The sequence below is a fragment of the Zootoca vivipara genome, chromosome 7 (genome assembly GCF_965207765.1).
Source record: "Zootoca vivipara chromosome 7, rZooViv2.hap1.1, whole genome shotgun sequence".
NCBI classification, from domain to species: Eukaryota; Metazoa; Chordata; class Lepidosauria; order Squamata; family Lacertidae; genus Zootoca; species Zootoca vivipara.
Genome location: NC_142590.1, coordinates 73,932,633 through 73,952,993, shown reverse-complemented (window position 1 = coordinate 73,952,993; position 20,361 = coordinate 73,932,633). Strand labels below are relative to the sequence as shown.

At 43.1% G+C, this 20,361-nt stretch overlaps 1 non-coding gene across 1 annotated transcript; it reads right to left on the bottom strand.

Moving 5' to 3' along the window:
- Positions 1–19,616: 19,616 nt before the first annotated feature.
- On the bottom strand, positions 19,617–19,719 carry LOC118089584 (U6 spliceosomal RNA). Its single transcript, XR_004693142.2, has one exon. It is a non-coding gene; the product is annotated as a U6 spliceosomal RNA (small nuclear RNA).
- Between the last annotated feature and the right edge of the window lie 642 nt (positions 19,720–20,361).

Sequence of the window (20,361 nt, the reverse complement as noted above, 5' to 3'; positions counted from 1 at the left end):
GGCAGGAGGCTACCATTTGCGGTTCGAGGACCCGCCCCCCGCAAGAAATAAAGACACAGAGACACATTGTATTTGAGTTAATGGGTAGAATAAGGCCACAACTTTATTGGTTAGAGCAAGTGAGAGGTATTGGCTTAGGCATTGGACTCATTAGCAAGCGTGACTCCACCCCGAGGTCATATCAGGTTAACACCCCGAGGAAGAAGCCTGTTGATGCAAATACAACTGAAAGCTCCCCCTGGTGCCACCGATCCAATGAGGCACAGCGCGAAAAGGGGCGATCTGGAGGCTGCCGTGCTCTTTTGAGACAGGTAACCCCGCCCACGAGCTGGCCCTGTTGGCCAGCCAGGGCCCTGAGCGCGGCAGTAGGGATAGGTGGAGCAGGGGGCCAAACACGCCCCCCTGCTCAGTGAGTAGAGCGGGTCCCGCCCGCAAAGTCCCCCCTCCCTGAAGAGGAGGGATCTTGCTGTACTACCTTAGTATGAAGGCCAGAAGACATTTAGATCTACATCTTTTGGCCCTGAAGGTTGATGAGTCTAGCACTTGTGGTATTGACAATCAGCAAGATCTGTCACCTCCCTCTCCCACAGAGCCACTGTCCATATTGATGCTCCTTGTGGGAGCAGCCAACACACCAGAGTCCTGGAGAGAACTGAACATGAGTAAATGAGCACAGTGTGTGTGTGTGTGTCAGGAATGCCTGAGAAAATTAGGCAGAACCCAGTGCAGATCACCTCTGGGCGCAGAGAGACACATATGCAGTGAGTTCTATGCATAGGAGAAAGATGGGCATCATTTATGATTAGTTTTAATGTCAATTCTATAATTAGGGAAGCATTAATACTGCTGTTAATGTCAATTCTATGTTGTGACCATAGTCCTGCACAGCTTAAGTGGACAGTATGGTTACCATATTTAGGCATGAATTTAGAGCACATCCTCTGCACAGTTAAAGCGCAGGATTTCTCCCAAAGAAGCATGGGGACTAAAGTTTGTTCAGGGTGCTGGGAGTTTGTTGCTCTGTGAGTGGGAAACTGCAGATCGCAGATTTCTTTAGGGGAAATCAGGTGCTTTAAATGTGCGGTCGATGTGCTGTAAATTTACCTTCTATGTACATTTCCACAGGACTATTTTCTTGAGTGTTTGCTTACCATATAACTATTTACTTGTGTGTTTGCCTACCAGATTTAACACAACTGCTCTGGAATTTGACAGCCTGCCTGGACATAATCATTACCTGCTATTGATTGCACATTAAGCTGCACTAAAGGCACAGCTACCTGGGCTGGTTAATGAGCTGATAAACAGTAAACAGTTTCTTGCTAGTTTTCATTAAGTTTTAGAAAATGGCCCCAAATGCCATTAAACTTCTTTCTCGAGTGTGGTGAAAAATTGCTACATGTTTAGAAATTTATTATTAATTACCCTCCCTCGCCCTATGATCCCAGGGGAGGGTTACAGCCATTAAAACAGAGTGTTAAAAACAGTTTAAACAAAGGAAACACATAAATAAAGTGGGTGTTGTTATTATTGTCAAAGGCTGATTTAAATCTAGGGAATATTTAACAGGGACACCACTGTAATAAAATGCAGTTTTAGACACACTCACCCCCCCTTTTCTTTTTACTTATCAGCTTAATGTATCAATTCAGCAAAAGAAACTAGTTTTGGCAATCACTGTGAAAGAAGAAGCCAAGATAGTAAATAAGGAGACTAAAGACATTAGGGATGAGAGAGACGACATTTACGGGCCCAAAAATCACAAAGGGAAAAACCCTAAACCAGAGGTGTTGCTAAACTCAGGCAGCAAATTTGCATATCAATTGACTATGTTGATATGTACGTATAGATACAAATTCGAGTCTGAGCAAATTAAGATGATGGGCTTGCAGCATGCCCAGTGGGCAAATTTTTAAAAATATTTACATTTCCACACACACACCGCAAAAAAGGAGGGGAGACAGGTGGTCTGGTGCCCAGTACAAAAGGCTTGGACCGCCCCTTAACAAAAATTATTGATGCTACAGTAAAAAAAAAAGGGGGGGGATATACATGCAAATGAGTCAGGTTCTTCTCCTTCGATTACCTCTGATGTCACTTTGCATACCAGAAAGGAGCATGGCTATGTGTATTGAACATGACTTCTGAACTAACTCACAATGTCGCAGAACTATAAACAAGTACGAAAGCAGGTCAGCGGAAAATGTTTCGGCATTTCTCCTTTCTCAATCGCCCTCCCCTCCGGTCTTGCACTCAAGTGTCTTCCCCACCTCCCTGCTCCTTGCACTGCTCTGGGGAAATTCTTTGGGCGATCCACGTTCAGTGCAAATTCCCTGCATCTGGAGGGGAGATGAAAACTCCCGCAGTTTTCTCTCCGCTCCAGCTGCGGAGGCAAAAGCCAGCAGCCATTGCAAAGGAGGGGATGAGTCATCCCCATGGCGCACCTTCGCTTTTTGCTCGCGCCATTGCCCCTTCACAGGCAGCAATGAGATGGCATTCGGTGACCTGGTATATGGAAGGCAGCCCCAGTCAATTTATTGCGCCTGCGAAACATTTTGCATTACAAAACACTCCGGTTGGAAACGTTTAACCGAAACCTATCTTTATGTCCATACATACAGAACAGTCCCAGGAGGAAGAGCAGCAGGAATATAAAGATAAACACAGGAACAGTCACCTTTGTCTGGAGAAGCGACGGTTATTTTAACAGCACACAGCTATCAATGAACTTGCAGCTCTGGGGAGAGAAATGAATAAATGGCTTTTATTTACAAGAGGCAGGAGACGTTGTAAAAGTGGGTTTATAACTAGGCTACTAGGTTTAATGCCTAGGTCCTGAAGTATCTCCTTCCAATAAAAGAGCAATTGTTTAAATCAGTGTTCGTTGCCAAGGGCTGAATCCTACAGGAATACGTAGAAGGAAGGCCTTTCGTACTCCAGAGGCAAAGACCTTATACCCTGTTCACTGAGCTGGAAAACATGGTGAGAAGTGCCTGGCATTTCACTACCTTTGGTAAAAACATCCCAGAACATGATTGGCTATGAAATGAGTCTCTTCATGTTATGTCAAGCCTCTGTCCTCCACATTATCTTGGTAACTAGCCAGCCAATTGCTCAGATCCTGTCCTTGTTAGCATCCTGACTTCTGCCGCTTTTGCTGTCATACATATTGCCTCTTTGAATTTTGATCTTGCACCTAGGCAGAGCATTTGTTCCTCTCGCTCAGTACAGTTGACACTAACTGGCAGCTGCTCTCCAGGGAGGAGGAGGAGGAGGACGATGCTTAGTGGGTAGAGCATGAGACTCTTAATCTCACGGTCGTGGGTTTGAGCCCATTTTGGGCAAATATTCCTGCATTGCTAGGGGTTGGACTAGATGACCCTTGTGGTCCCTTCCAGCTCTACAACACTATGATTCTATGATGATGATGATGTTGATTTAATTAGTTTATATCCCATCCTCCCCCAATGATCTCAAGCTTATGTATATCTTTCTCCCCCTCCCCTTTTAATCTCCACAACACACCTGCAAGGTAGGCTAAGCTGAGAGGTGGTCACTGGCCCAAGGTCACCCAGTGAACTTCATGGCTGAGTGGGGAATTGAACTCTCTTCTCCTGTGAACACACATCAATGGTGAATTTAATTAGCCGGCACAAAGCGAGATCTGGATGGAAGTATACAGCTCAGAATAAAACTCTGAGTCAGGGCCTGATCGGTCTTGCTATGCCTCCCATTTCCCTCCAAGTAATTACAGCTACTTGTTTTACTCTCCTTTTAAGGACCTTACTTCTGTTTTTGGTCACATGCTGTAATTATTCCAGTTAGCAACTATTAGCAACTACTTGCATCAGTGGTGATATATAGAATGCTCCAAATAGTCCCAATGCCCTATTTTTGGGATGAGAAACCTCAGACTTGAGGAGCCAGATGTGGTCTCCCTTATCTGGCCTCAGAATTTCTCCCTCTCACTTTAGGCCACATCCATCACCGGCCCTGGTTTGTCCCCTGTTCCCCTTGAGAATTTCTGCCTAGCTGTAATGTGCCAGGATGGAAGATGGATGTGCGAGTGTAGAAACTAGCCTACCGAATGTGATAAAAATCGCATTTTGTGCACTAATTCTAAAAAGGCCTATTACTGCCCAAGCTTTATGAATCAATAATGTACTGAAGGTGGGTCTTTGAGATTATAATTGCTAATTAGTATTCCCTTTCCCATTAGTAGATTAAAAAAGAACCCAGCTTGTGCTTATTCTTCCTTTCAGTGGCTTCCACCAGAGCTCAACAGTAAGACTAATGGATTCATGGGCACAATTATTTTTGCCGTCCCTGAAATTACATCAGGGATGGGGAAATTCCCATCAGCTCCAGTCAGAGTTGGCCAGAGAGGATGGCAGTTGTAGTTCAGTAGAAGACCATAGGTTCCCCTCATAAGAACCACCTGTTGAGAGAGACAGACAGAAACGGAAACAGAGAGAGAGTCATCATATGCTTTAGCTGTCAGCTCCAGAAAATCAACATTTGATATCTAAATTATCATGGATAATTCTTTACTAAATTTATGCTGGGCAAGATTCTAATGCCTTTTTTCCAGTAATATGTACATCAGCAGAAACTTCCATACCAAATTATCTGCCCCAAATGTTGCTCTAGGTGATTTATAAGCTTTTAACGTCCATTGACATATTCTGGGAGCCTGGCTACTTACATAGAGCCCAAAGCAGGAAGACAAAAAGGAAACTCAGATTTTCATACCATCTGCATGCACTAATTTATACATATAAAACACATATTTTGGAAATAATTACTGTAGTTCAAGAACAAATACAACACACTTAGCTCAGCTGGTTAGAGCATGGTGCTGATAATGCCAAGGTTGCGGGTTCGAACCCCAGACGGGACTGCTGTATTTTCCTGCATTGTGGGAGGTTGGACTAGATGATCCTCAGGGTCCCTTCCAAGTATGATTCTAGGAAACATTTTACCATAGTGGGGAAGGTTGTGATCAGTCAACCAGTGTGAATTACACGCTTTGCCTTTTGGGCAAAGTTGTCCAGCTTTTCGGGGGTAAACGTATGGCACCCCTAATGCTGTGTAAGGTGCAGTCCTTGTGCTAATGGAAGAGTTGTATTCAGTTAAATTCTGCTGAGAGCAAACCCACTGAAATTAATGTGCATGCCCAAATTAGTTCCATTAACTTCAGTGGGCTTACTCTGAGTAAATCTTAGCTGACTACCTACCCATTTCCCCACTGTGTTGCTTAATTGCCTTCTTTGAATTCTGCTGCTGCTCTCAGGGTGCATAATCTTAATAATAATTAGAGGAAGTAAATACATTTCTAGGCTTCTCTGAGGAAGGAAGTACAGTACTGTATGGCCTTGTGTGTGCCTGCTTTCCCTTGCTTATTTCTTTGTTTACTACATTTGTATCCCTTTTTCTTCAACAGAGCAGAGGAGGATTTAGGGGAGCAACGCAACTACGGAGCAGAATGGAAGGTGGGGGGAGCCCAAGGCAGCATACGTTGTTCTCCTGCCACCCCATATTATCCTCACAACCCTGTGAAGAAGGTTAGGCTGAGAGAGTATGAGGGGCTCAAGGTCACCCAATGAACCTTAAAAACATTTCTGTTCTGCTCAACCTCTTATAGATTTCTTATGTGCACTGGTACTTAATTGATGCTGTTTCTAGATTGTTTTAACTGTATTAAATTGTTCTCATTTTAAAATTTTGGGAGAGTTTTCTCCAAATAAATAAACAAATGATATTCCTCACCCTATCAAGGCATTCTGATGTTTTATTGCAATTTTTGGGGGGAATTATGAGCAACATAAGGTTTGAAAGTATTACGATAAACAATGATAAAAAGTAACATTTCTCCCTTTTCTGTGTGAAACATCCTCTAACTATAAGACTCTTAATCACTCTTTAAATTCTATGCACTGTATTACAAATTTTACCAGGCCTTTCTTTTAGATCTGCCTATTAAAGGATGCTATTAAACTCTGCTCCTGTAAATTATATTAACTAATTGAAATTTTTGTTGGCAATAACCTGACCGTTATTTGCAGAATATACACAACTCGAGGGTATACATCTTTCCACAAATGCTCCCTCTCAGAAGTAAAATCCAACCATCATTATCTTTTTATCGCTGAGTAAACATCACCACTCTGCGTGACTTTACATCTGCTGAGAGGGGGTGGTGAGACTTTCCCTGATTTTGTATTTATTATGTACTTCTCATATTTTTAAGTCACTGTGCATCTTGCGTTGGGCGTAAATGATATGCCCAACATTTTCTCTTGTCAAATTTTCTCTTGTCAATTTTTTAATTGCTCTAACATGATTACACAAGTCATTTAATATTTAGAGTATTATAGATATCTCCAAAATCTCCAATATTTGTTCATCAGAGGTGGAAGGGTGTAGAAAGCTATGGCTTTTGCATACTCAAGATAGAGCCTGTGGGATGGAACACTGGGGCAGACAAGTCACAACAGTTCCTAGAGTATCCACTAACAGGAACTCACCTGGAGGGACACCTGACTAAGTTCCTGTTCCTCCAGATATGCAGATGAGATGGATTAGCTGGGACAAAAGCCCCTAGCCAGCAGCCATTCTCTCTCTTAGCCTTTTCTCCTTCAATGGGAACACATCTCCAGAGAATCTCCAGTTAGAATGGTTCTCCCTCTTGGCCTGCAGACAAGAGAGAGACCAAATGGAGCCTCACTTTACTAAGTAGACTCCAGATGTATATACTTGTAACTTTTCTACGCAAGCCTGCCTTTATGAGATTATGCTGTTAACTCAGGATGAAACTGTAAGTAAACTCTATCTTATTTTATAAACACTGTGTTGTGTATTTCTTTTAAGAGGTACAAAGGGGACTTTGCCAGGAAGTATAATATTGTACAGGTTTTAGCAAACCTGAACGCACACGCTTTGCTGCGCACAAAAGGGGAATGTCACTCTGCTGATATTGGAAGCTTGCTAACACAAGCTTGGATAGGATCTATCAAATAATATATCCTAATCCACATCCCTAACATTCCCACAGAGCCTACAATACAAAGAAAAGGGTCACTCCCTCTGTTCTCCTCTGCCTCTGACCCCTCCCTGAATTCTAGCTGCAGGGGTGCTCCAGGGCTGAAGTACAAGCCAGCTTCTATTTCTAAATAATTTTCTTTTCTTTTCTAAATACACCTATCCATCGTGTCCATTATTTTTCTTCAGAGACAGATAGTGGAAGGTAAAACATCTCATTTTATGGTTCCCCTCTCTCTCTCACTAGCATACACTTCCCATACACATGAAGGATGGGCTGTAAATATTTTCAATAATGAACACATCACTGCTGAGGTGCCCCCACAGGCCTGGGGAGGTTGTGCTGATGCCTCCCCAGCTGTTGCCATTAGCTATGGACCATCTCTGATGTCACAAAAGGACAGGGCCGGCCCCCACATGAGGCAAGGTGAGGCAGTTGCCCCAGGCAGGCGGCAGATCTGACCTCCTCTGCTGCTGGGTCTTCTTCCTTAAAAATGCTCACCACTTGATCTCTTATTGACGTCCTATAAAACTTTATCTTACTATCTCAGAGTAATTAAGGCTATTTTGCTTATTTTAAAGGAATACTAAATGCTATATACACTTCAATACAACTATTAAATTCTGCGCCAGCCGTTCCTATTAACGACTTATGCAAATATAGCAATCAATTGTCTCCTTCAATCCCTTCCATCATACAAAATATTTTTATATGATTTAACCTAGCTTTCATTGCGCAACGTTCATCAAGAAACCAATTCTCGTTCCTAGAGTCTTAATTAATTCTTCTATAGTCACTATAGATTTTTCTTGCTTTTTTCATTTCCTACTGAATAGCCTCTTATGCTGCTTAATATCCTCTTTTGGATTTTTAATTTCGGTCTCATTCTGAGTTGCTCTTCTATCAGTCATTAGAATCTTTCCGCCAAACCTTCCCCCCCCAAGTCTGTTCCAATTGCTTTGTTTCTAACGCACAAGCTGTACTGAAAATTATTAAATCTATTACATTTAGGGCAACAATCCTCAGCTCCTAGAGAAGGTGACTGAAGGGTCACTGGAAGTTGCAGACTGTCCTCTGCACCGGTGGAGGTCAAAAGGCAGCGAAAGAGGATTTGCAGACAGAGGTCTCAGCAGAGAAGTCCATGCCTTCCACAGAATACAAAACTCTCCCATTTCCATGTTACTGTATACTCCACACAAGGGAGAAACATTATGCCAACCATAGAGACAGAGATGGAAGGGAGCGTGCGGAGAGGGGGAAGTACCAGTTTTCTTTTGCTTTGGCTTTTGTTTTATTGTGTATTTCATGTTTTCGTTTTGCATTTTTATGTTGTAAACTGCCCTGCGATCTTCAGATGAAGGGCAGTACAGTGGTATCTTGGTTCTCGAACGTAATCCGTTCCAGAAGTCCGTTTGACTTCCAAAGCGTTCAAAAAGCAAGGCATGGCTTCTGATTGGCGCAAACGCCCCGGAAACAATAGCCAATAGCCGTATAGGACATTTGGCTTCCAAAAAACCTGGAACGCTGACTTCCGGGTTTTTGGCGCTTGGGAGCCGAAATGTTCCAGTACCAAGGCGTTTGAGAACCAAGGTTCCACTGCATATAAATTTAAATGATAATAATAATTATAAACTAGTTACAGGTAGGTAGCTGTGTTGGTCTGACACAGTCAAAACAAAATAAAAAAAATAAAAAAAATCCTTCCAGTAGCACCTTAGAGACCAACTAAGTTTGTCATAGGTATGAGCTTTCGTGTGCATGCACACGAAAGCTCATACCTATGACAAACTTAGTTGGTCTCTAAGGTGCTACTGGAAGGATTTTTTAAAATAATTATAAAGTTAGAGGTGGGATGATACACACAGAGGGATGGGGTGAGACAGAAAGCAAGAGAGCATTCTGCAATCCTGCAATGTTGCAAACTTCCATCCCCTTTTGGCTCTGAATCAGCTATTTCTTGGCTTCAGCTCAACCCCCACCATTGATTCTGGCTCTGTCCCTCCTATTATGAGATGCAGCCCTTGAATTTATTCATGGCTCAATGGTCCTTCATGCGGGGGGGGGGGGGAACTCCTCACCCTCACCTTGAAGGCACGCATGTAATGGGCCTCGGCAACAAGTAAACAGGAATAAAAGCATTAAAGGAAATTAGGCACTTTTGCAAATCACCTGGAAAAGTGCAAAGTGACATTGAGACTTGGAACTGGCAACAAGCTATTATTGTAAGAATGATTTATATTTATTTTTTATAGCCCCACAAGTGCAAGGAGACAGGAAACAAATGATGGACCAATGGAAGGTATTAATAATAAGGACCAGGACCCTTGGGCCTTTCCTAGCTTCTTTCTGGGCTGAAAAAACCCTTGGGCTGCAGGAAAAGCTGTTGGGAACCACCAAGGTGATGATGATAAGGATAAGGATAAGGTTAATGATGATACAGAAGGGATATCATTTTGTCTCACAGTCATCCATACATTTCCAAAAAGGAAACTATTATTTTATCACTCTCCTTGTAAATACTTGATATAAATCTATATTATCAATATAAATTAATGTTGATTTTATACTATTGAAAGGAAACTGTTCATTTATGGTAACACCAGAACTCGAGGGCAACCCATGAACCAATGAATGGTAGAAGATTTACTTTAATTTACTTTCTTTCTTTATAAAAAACGTTTATATACTGCTGCGTCATAAACATATATCAAATAGGTTCACAGCAATAAAATAATAAAAAAGTGAAAAAGAAGTTAAAAGCACAGAGAAATTAAAAACAAGATTCACACAAGGCATGGAATTTTTGTTCCCACAACATGCAGTGATGGCCACCAATTTGGATGGCTTTGAAAGAGAATTAGATAAATTCATGGAGGGGGAAAGCTCTCAATGGTTATTTGCCTCCATGGCTCTGTTCTACCTCCAAAGTTGGAAGCAGTATCCTTCTAAATACCAGTTGCTGGGAATCACAAGTGACGAGAGCACTTGCAAGGTGCAAGGTGCAGTTATAAGTCCTCTGCTCTAATCAATTTGATGTCCACCAAGATAAGGCACTGGCCTAAGCAAGGTAAAGACCAGTAGACACCAGAACTCTGGGATAGGATGGTAGGTAAAGATAAAGGTCAGGACCTTGGACAAGGACCATGGTTAGCAGTTCTGGAGATGAGGCAGAGAGAGCATGTTGTCACAGCACTGTCCTGGAGCAATTGACAGAACTTTATAATCCAGGCTAGGTAGTCAAGATTAAAGCCCCTGCTCCAAGGAGCATGCGATCCAATCCTTGGAGAAGTGTTTCCACAAGGTTCAGGGTACAAGATACAGTCTTAAGTGTCAGCATATCCACAGAGGCAGGACAAGGGAGTGGAGCTGTTTTCTCCCCATGGCACCTGTTGTTGGAAGACTCTATATCTGAGTATTCCTGTTCTGGGACCATGACATCCCAGGTTGGAATATGAACAAAGCACTATTTCCCCATCATTAGAGCCCACCAGAGTATAGTAGTGAAAGCACAGGGCTTGGCGAAACCCAAGTTCAGATTCCTGCTCCTCCATGGAACTTGCCAGGCTACCTTGTGCCAGTCACCAGCTTTCAACCTAACCTACCTCACAGGGTTGTTAGGAAGACAAAATGGGTTGGGGAGAGAACCATATATATTGCCCTGGATTTCTTGAACATGTCTTAGAAATTAATAAATAAAAATAAAGTATAGACACTGAGGACATGCCTGCAGGGGATCATTATGAGGGACCGTGCTGATATTTGCAAGTCACAAGTACCCCAGGTTGAGCCTACACTAATCTACTGCTTCTTTAAATGTCATTGGGTTTGAAACTGGAGCCAGTAGGCCTGTCTTCTTGCAATTTTGGTGGGGTTTTTCCTCACAATGTATTCATGTTTTGGCGACTTAACTCAGATTCCTAGTTCAGCACAGCAGAAGGCAGTCTGCTCTTACCCAGACACTAAAGGAATGGCTCTCTTTTTTCCGCTGCCCCCTCTGGGATATTACTAGAGGAAATATTAACAAGGGGTTGCCCCCGAGAAGCCCAAGGGTATAAAGCTATAAAGATCAGCCCAAAGGAATAACTGCTAATTAACTCTCTCTGATCTTCATATTTAGAGAGAGTAAAACGCCTCAGTGGTTTTTACATTTTTCAATAAGCTCTAGCCTCGACTTCCGAGTTTGCCTTCAATTAACTTCGTGCTTGCCTATATGTTTCGAATACTGAATCAATTATGGTCTGAATGTTTATGCCTCCACAAAGTAGATCTGCAGAGGAGAAAAGAAGTCCCAAGAGGAAACCTATTTTTTTACAGCTCTGCTGCTCAGTGTCTCGCTTTCTCTTTGCCAGTGGCAACTAATAACAAATACCAATTAATGGACAGGGAAGGACAGGCAGGGTTGCAACATGCACTTATTTACAACGTTTGCTAGGCAAAAGCTCTTGAAGTGGGCATGGATCAGGACCCCTGAAAGGTGTTGCCTGAGGAGAATCCCAAGGGCTGGGTAGAGAGGCCCGAGGGGAATGTATTTAGGCACAGGGCATGAAGTTCTCTCCTCTCTGTTTTAGGGCCTTCTTAAAGGATTGACGTGAATGGGCCTTGCATATTTCAGTTGGAACAGAGTTCCACCAGCATGAAGCCACTGCCAAAATGGCCCCTCACAGGTGGGCACACAAGTAGAGCCCAGAGATGGGCAATCTGAGCCTGAACTCTGAGTACAGACCTGCTGATATGGGTGAAAGCATACAGTGGTACCTCTACTTACGAATTTAATGCGTTCCGAACGCACATTTGTAAGTCGAAAAATTTGTAAGTCGAATCCCATAGGAATGCATTGGGAGAAAAAATTCGTAAGTCGAAGCAACCCTATCTAAAAATTTGTAAGTAGAAAAAATCCTATCATCTAAACTGCATCCAAGATGGCGGACGGAGCTCTGTTCGTAAGTAGAAAAATTCGTAAGTAGAGTTATTCATAAGTAGAGGTACCACTGTAGTTGGGTCCCTTACTGCTTAAGGGCTTTAAAGGTCTTTATCAGCACCCGGAAACTCACAGCCAGCAATCACAGTGCAAGCAGTAGGCCTAGTGCAACTGGTTCCTGGGCAGAAGCTGAAACATAACTTTTGAATGGTAATCGGGGAAAGAGAAACAATTTGAATTTTTAGAGCTGGCTGGAAAGAAGCATGGACAGTGTGTGTGTGTGTGTGTGTGTGTGTGTGTGTGTGTGTGTGTGTGTGTACAAGGCAGAAGAATCAGCAAGGATGAGCTGCTGTTTTGGGGGGGCTGATGCTGCAATAGGAATTGCACCGCCTGTTCATAGGGTTGCCAGACTCACTAGAAGACAGGACTTCTGTGCCTTTAATTGCCCTGCTCTCTTTTGAGTCTGGAAACCTTAAAGAGAAACCAGCAGACCCTTTGTTTAATTTCCAAGCAAAGGGTCTGCTGGTTGCTCTTTAAGGTTTCCAGACTCAAAAGAGAGCAGGGCAATTAAAGGCACTGAAGTCCTGTCCACTATTGAGTCTGGCAACCCTACCTGTTCATGTGTCTGCTTCACCTTTCCTCCCATCCCACTTGATGAACCGGATGAATAAGCAGTATGGTCTCCTTACGGACAAAGAGCCTAATTCTGTAAAGCTGACCCTAAGATTTCTTATTTCATCGTGCCAACACCTGAAATTTAAAAACTTCACATTTCTGCTCTTTCTGCTCTTGCTGATAAGCTTTAGAGATGCAGCTGTTATCCCACTCTTTCTGAAAGGAGCTCAGGGAGGTGCTTGAGGAAGAGTGTCCTGATGCTCTCAAGTTGGGTAGGAGGAGACCTTCAGACTGCTTTAAATGTATAATGCAGATGAGGTCTAAGTAGGGTTGCCAGACATCTGGGGTGACCTGAAGTCTCTGTTCCTCGTCTCCAGGGCTCAGTGGTGGGAAGGAGCACAGAGGGAAAAAAACCATGACATTACCAGGGCATACCTATAGGTCTACAGCTTGACTCCTGAAATCTAAGGACCAGGGATGCTCCTGACCTGGCAACTCAAGGCCTAAGATAGATGGGTCTAGTCTAGATGAGCAAGAAGGGGGGAAATCCTAAGAAGGGAATGGGGACATTTGTTCCTGAGGGTAGCTCCAAATTTGAACACTGTATTTGCATTGATTGTGTCAGCTATGCAATTCAAGCAGCATTTATTTGTGAGGGGGAAAGCTAACTTGAAAACACCACTAATTGCATTTTGATTTTTTATGCATTCAGTGCTGTGTGCTTCAAGCCATGTCCATTTCCCCCCTGGGTGAGCTAATGAGTTGCTTTGAATGCATATACCTTCAATTTGTGCGAGTTATCTAGTTGTTTTTGAATGTTGTATGTCTTACTTATGCCATGTTCATTAGTGCATCCTGATAATATTTAACGGGCTGAGCTTCCCCTCTGTCTGATAGTAAGACAATTTTGTTTTCAGCCTGATCTTGTACTCCGCTAGGTGCAATGTTGCTGAATTAGGAGTGCAGGAAGATGCCATTCTGCTTTCGGAATTCCAAGTGGCTGCTCCGTAGTTGAAGATCATAGTTCAGGGGCAGAAGAACAAATGTTTTTAAGGTAGACGTTTCCAGGTTCTATTCCTGACATCTCAAGGTAGGAAGCGAAAACACTCCTGACAGTAAGAGCAGTTAGTGGAAAAGACTCTCTCGGAAGATTGTGGACTCTCCTTCCTTGGAGGTTTTTAAGTAGAGGTTGGAATGCCACCTTATCTTAGATGCTTTAGTTGAGATTCCTGCATTGCAGGGGGTTGGACTAGATGACTCTTGGGGTCCCAACTCTGATTCTAAGAAATCCTGGAGAGCTGCTGCATAGTCAGTGCAGGCCTGTAGTCTTAATCCTTTTCAGTTATGCACAGACATGCATTTGAAAACCCACTTAAAAAGAAAGACACATGCCCTCTTTCAGAACAGGTTACTGGTCACTGTTAAGGACACCCACCAGCTAATCTCCATTACAAGAGGGAATCTCCCAGGCTAAACTTTTCCAAGACATTTAATTATCTTTGTGGTCTCTTTTTACAATCTCAGAAACACAGTGTTGGGGCGAGGGGAACCCAAGGGACACTTGGCCCAACCCCAGTTTCATATCAATATAAAGTTTGACAGCTAAAAGAAAAGGGCATGGAGGTCATGTTTGGTTGGGAGTCCTGCATGACCATCCAGTCCAGTGGAAGGGTGAAGCTGTGTGGCACAATGGTGGGCAGCTTGTTAACACACCCCCAACCGACTTTCCCTCCCTTGAAGGTAAAATGAACTTTCCTTTTTTATAACTATTTATTAAATTTTCCAATTAAACACATTTAAAACAATATACAAAACAAACAAACAAACAAACATTCAAAATACATAAATCACTCTTTTAACAATTCTCATTACTCATTACAAAATACTCCACCGAGTTTGACTTCCCTCCCTCCCCTCAATAGGTTTTCTAATCCGCTCTTATCTCGCAGTTCCTTTATATCTAGTCTTTAAAGTCAATTCGTAGGATTTATTTCAAGCCTGCAAGTGTCTTTAAACCTCTACAATTCTTTTCCATATAATCCACAAATTTACTCCAATCCCTTAGAAACCTTGTCTCCCTCTGGTTTCGAATCCTGCTAGTCAGTCTCGCTAATTCTGCATATTCAATCATCTTTGTCTGCCAGTCTCCGATTGTCGGTAAGTCCTGGGTCTTCCATTTTTGGGCCAATAATGTCCTTGCCGCGGTTGTCGCATACAAAAATAAGGTATTATCCTCCTTGGTTATCTCTTGACCTATCATTCCTAACAAAAAGGCTTCCGGTCTCTTGGGAAAGGTATACTTAAGAATCTTTTTCAGTTCATTATATATCATTTCCCAATAGCCTTTAACCTTTTCACATTTCCACCACATATGATAAAAGTCCCCTTCCTTTTCATTGCATTTCCAGCACATTCTATTACTCATTCTATACATTTTTGCTAATTTCACCGGGGTTAAATGCCATCTATACATCATCTTCCAAACATTCTCTTTCAAAGCAGTACATGCTGTGAATTTTATTGTTTGGTTCCATAGTTTCAACCACGCATCGTATTCAATATTATGCCCAAAATCCTTAGCCCATTTTATCATTACCTCTTTCGTCAATTCATCTTTAGTTTACCATTCTAACAGAAGGTAAAATGAACTTTCCTGGGCTGATCCCCAGAGACACAGATGCCCCTTACATTTTTGTGTGCGTAGAGATTTTCAACTGTATCTTACACAGATGTTTGCAAAACAGATGGTTTTTAGCCCCACTGCATTAATCTGAAGAGCTTCCTGACTACAGGGATAGTGCAATAATAAGCAATAACATATCTCCGAGTTGATTCATTAGGATGACACAAGCTGCCCATTCTTTATTAATGGTAATGGCTTTGAGTCACTGGTGCTATCAAATTGAAAAGAAATTTGGATGATCGAGCATGCCCCATACAGGGCTGAATCAGTCTGGCTCCGATTGCTCCTTTTCTGTATCTGTGCTCCTACAGATTTGATCCTAATGCCTCTCACTTGGGAATAAGCCCCATGGAATTCAACAGGATTTACACCTGAGTAGACATGGTGAGGATTGCACCAATAGTGTCCTTTTAAGTTCCTCATAAGAATGTGAGATGTAAAAATAAAAAATAAAAAATGTTGATGACGACGACTAAAAACCTCCTTCTAATTACGCCTCCAATTAACCTCTCCCCTTAATAGCTAACATCCAGCAGGTTACAGGTAGGTAGCCGTGTTGGTCTGGATGGAAGTAAAATAAAAAAATTCCTTCAGTAGCACCTTAAAGACCAACTAAGTTTTTATTTTGGTATGAGCTTTCGTGTGCATGCACACTTGGAGCTTTCAGATGATTAAGCACCACTCAGGTCTCCTTTTGTTCCCCTGTAATCGCCATGTCAAGTCTAGAGATGCAGATGGAGGTAGCCAAATCCAGACTTGGAAGGGGGGGGGGGGTTGTATCCAGTGAAACCATCTCTTTAGTGCAGTGATGGCGAACCTATGACACGCGTGTCAGCACTGACACGTATAGCCATTTTTGGTGACACACAGCTGCATGCTGAGACCTTACTTCCAGCCGGCAGTGGAATGCCACAGGCGACACATCTGGGGGGGGGGCTTTTGGACTTCCGGCGAGGGAAGGTGGCGGTCGACAGGAAGCCACGGAGCTCCTGAAATTGACCAGCGCTGCAGGAGCTGCCGGACAGGCTCCTGAGCCACCGAAACCGCCACCGCCTGGACACTGGGGGCCACCAGTGCAGCAACCGGGGAGCTGCCGGACCCCACCCCCCCACCCCGCGAACCTGACGGCCGGCCTTTTTTTAAAAGGAGAAACAATTATACATTTTTGTTATTTAAACTATAAATATCGTGAAATTATGGTTTTTTTTCTCGAAGTGACACACCACCCGAGTTATGCTCGGTTTTTTGGCGAATTTTGACATACCAAGCTCAAAAGGTTGCCCATCACTGCTTTAGTGTAAGGACTTCTCCCATGCACTGTTTGCAACTCAGCATCAAAAAGTGATCATCAATAGCATCTATTTTTATTACCTGTTTAGAGTATTCTGAGGGAGAGCATGGCTGAGTGATTGGATAATATTCCATTTTACCCAATTTGCATAATTTATGCAGGCTTTTCCTGTATAACCTACAGGTATTAGGTTGGTGCTGAAATCGGATTGCCTGACTGAAGATTTCTTTAAAAAACAAACCACTTGCTGATTCTCATTCACAAACACACCATGCTGATAATCTACATTGGTTGCCAATTGATGTTAAATTCAGTCTAATGCAGGCATCGCCAAACTGCGGCCCTCCGGATGTTTTGGCCTACAACTCCCATGATCCCTAGCTAACAGGACCAGTGGTCGGGGAAGATGGGAATTGTAGTCCAAAATGTCTGGAGGGCTGAAGTTTGGGGATTCCTGGTCTAATGTATCATGCCCCAGGTTCCTGTTTAAGATAACCATCTCAGACAACGAGTGTCTGGGAGAAGCAGCTTGAGATGCTCTCCTCCTGACTGATGTGAACTCCAAATGTAAGTTGTTAAGGTAAGGTTTATTCTCTGTGCGCGGGGGGCATAGAGACGAGCAGAAAAACAGGCAGCCTTCGGCAGTTTAAGTTGAGGTGGCTGGCAGCTCTTTCATTAAGGTAAACTTCGAAACAGCAAAAGCAACCCACTCCTATCCATATGGAAAGAGCCTTCCAGTTTCCTGGGGAGTTATGCTGAAAGTTGTTAACCTACATCACTGCCAATAAAAGGAGCATCTGTTTCCTACCTTTGGCACACAAGCAAACCAGACTAGTAATTGCTGACATTTTAGGCAGGCATGATGCTACGCTGGGAAGACAACTAAAGGCAGAGTCCAAAGGGCACAGGACTAGAGAACTTGGAGGAATTATGGATGCCTTAGCTGAGATTCCTGCATTGCAGGGGGTTGGACTAGATGACCCGGGTCCCTTCCAGCTCTATGATTCTATGAATTGTATCACTGTGAATTACAATATCAGCTGACCAGATCATTGCCTCTCTCTCTGGGGGAAGGTTGCAGCTCAGTGATAGAGCAACCACTTTCCATATGGAAGATCCCCGGTTCAAATCCCGGCGTTTTCAGGTAGGACTGGGAAGCTTCCACCCGCCCCGTCTAAAACCCCGGAGAGCCAATCAGTGCACACAGTGCTGAGCTAGATGGACCAATGGTCTAACTTGGTATAAGACAGCTTCCAGGGTTACTATGTTTTCTGACTAACGTGCGGATCAGAACTTAGCTTTCTGCCTGATTTCACTTTTTTTCTGAATGCTGCCTTCCTCAATGGTTTAACTGCATTGAAACGCATGTTCAAATGCGTATTTGGCAAGAAAATACATTTAGAGATTAAATGTAAAGTTTTGTGCAGGCTGACTGAGAAATGGGATTGGGTGGACACTTGTGGACCAGAAACAGGCTTCTGGTAAGTGTAGTCAAGTTAAGGGTGCTGGGAAGTTTATCTCTGTGAGGGGAAAACTACAGCTTCCAGGATTCCTTGAGGGAAGCCATATGCTTGAAACATGTGTGGCATGCGCTGTAAATGTATGGTTTGTTGAGGCTCAGTCTCAGCTCTTCTTTCCACCAGTGACCACTTGGTCGAACATTTCACAGTCTCCCAGGAACTTCCATCCTCTTCTCTATCCTTCCACTTTTACCCATTTTTTTATTTCCCCGTCAATCTGACCATGTTTACAGATGCTCATTCGCTAGTCCTCGCTAACAGGGAGAATAACATCTCCTTTTTGTTCCTTCTGTCTGATTTGACGCACGTCCATCTGTTTCATAATGTCCTCGGCTGAAATCGAAAGTGATGGAGGGTGCATGAGCTGTGAAATTTAGTTAGCTCAGGCACATTCCCATCCCATGCGAGCAGCAGCCAATGTAGGGGCAGTAGAGACCCACTGCGCACAACACTCCAAGTCAGATTTCTGTATGGTATCAAAGCCATTCTTCCAAAGGGTTCTGCAACTTTTCATTAAAGTAATGAAACGTGAAGGCGGATTTGTGGGCGCCACTGAAGTAATGAGCTTCAAGAGCCAGCTTGGATTCTGCTCGGGATTTCCATTCTCAATGTCTGTGCTGCTTTCTGTCTCACTGTGCCAGCCGATTGGACAGCTACCTTCGCAATGCCCCAGGAATGCATAGCAATGAGCAAGAGTGAATCACGCACAGGCAGAGCAGTGGAGACAGAGATGAGCTCAATGGCAGGCTTCGCGTAGCTCAGTGTGGGGCAAGCCCTTGGGGAAACCTTCCACAATCACACAGGCAATGTAGGCAGCAACACACCTGAAGAGGCTTGGAGCAAAGGAAGGTAGAATGGTGCGCAGTACTCAAATGTGAACGATCACCTGTGGCTTGGATAGCTCACTTGGTTAGAACGTGGTGCAGATAGCGCGCACCAAGGTTGCAGGTTCGATCCAGCTGCATATTCATGCATTGCAGGGGGTTGGACTAGATGATCCTCAGAGCCCCTTCCAACTCTACAATTCTATGGTTCTATGGGTGTTGTCAGGGACCATGCAAATGCTATTTTCAACATTTTCTTCAATTCATTATATATCATTTCCCAATACATTTTTACATTTTTACAACCCCACCACATATGATAAAAAGTACCTTCAGCCTCACACCCCCAACACTCTTCCTTTTCATTTTTATACATTTTTGCCAATTTGACCGGTGATATGTACCATCTGTACATCATCTTCAAGTAATTCTCTCTCAGCAGTATACAATCTGTAAATTTCAAATTTACTTTCTACATTTTTATCCAATCTTCAAATTGTATATTGTGACCTATATCTTGTGCCCATTTAATCATTACCGATTTTACTTCTTCATCTTTAGTTTCCCACTCCAAAAGGATATTGTATGCCTTTTTTAATAGTTTCGAATTTTCTTCTATCACTTCCTTTTGGAATTTGGAAACCGAATATGAAAAACCTTTCTTGTCCTCTTTGAAGATATCCTTTAGCTGTCTATGGTGCATATTCTTTCCATTTTAATTTTAAAAATATGGAACGCTTCACGAATTTGCATGTCATCCTTGTGCAGGGGCCATGCTAATCTTCTCTGTATCGTTCCAATTTTAGTATATGTGCTGCCGAAGCAAGATGGGATTTTGGACCACGGCGCTGTGACTCAGGATCTCTCTAAGGAAATGCTCACTAGACAGGCTGATACACAGACAAGCTTCTCCTCCGGGAACATTTTTAGTCCCTGCCAAGCTTTGTTGGTGAAGAGATGCGTCGCTCAGCTCAGAGATTTGCACTTAATCAAACCAATTAGCAATTTAATCTTGTTAAAAGCCACGATAATTGCATCATTATCAAATCAAGTGGCAATATGAAGATGTCAGTTTAATTGCTGATAATAACCCTTCTTGATAAGGAAGTGAACTATCCAGACCCTGAATGACTGCATTCACCTTCCTTCCACTCACTCACCCATCCGATCTGTTTCTAATTGAAATTTCACACACCCCGCACAGGGAAATGGAAATTATTATTATTATTTTATTTTATTTTATTTTTGTGCTGTGAGAATGGAGAAGAAAGGTAGAAATCTATAGACCGGAGGAGAGTCACCGATGCGCTCAAATCCAGAAGGGTCAGGGAGAGCTGCGTGGGCTGTGTACACATCATAAATTTAAAGCACATTACGTTCCCTGAGGGACGCGGGTGGCGCTGCTGGTCTAAACCACAGAGCCTAGGGCTTGCCGATCAGAAGGTTGGTGGTTCGAATCCCCGCAACA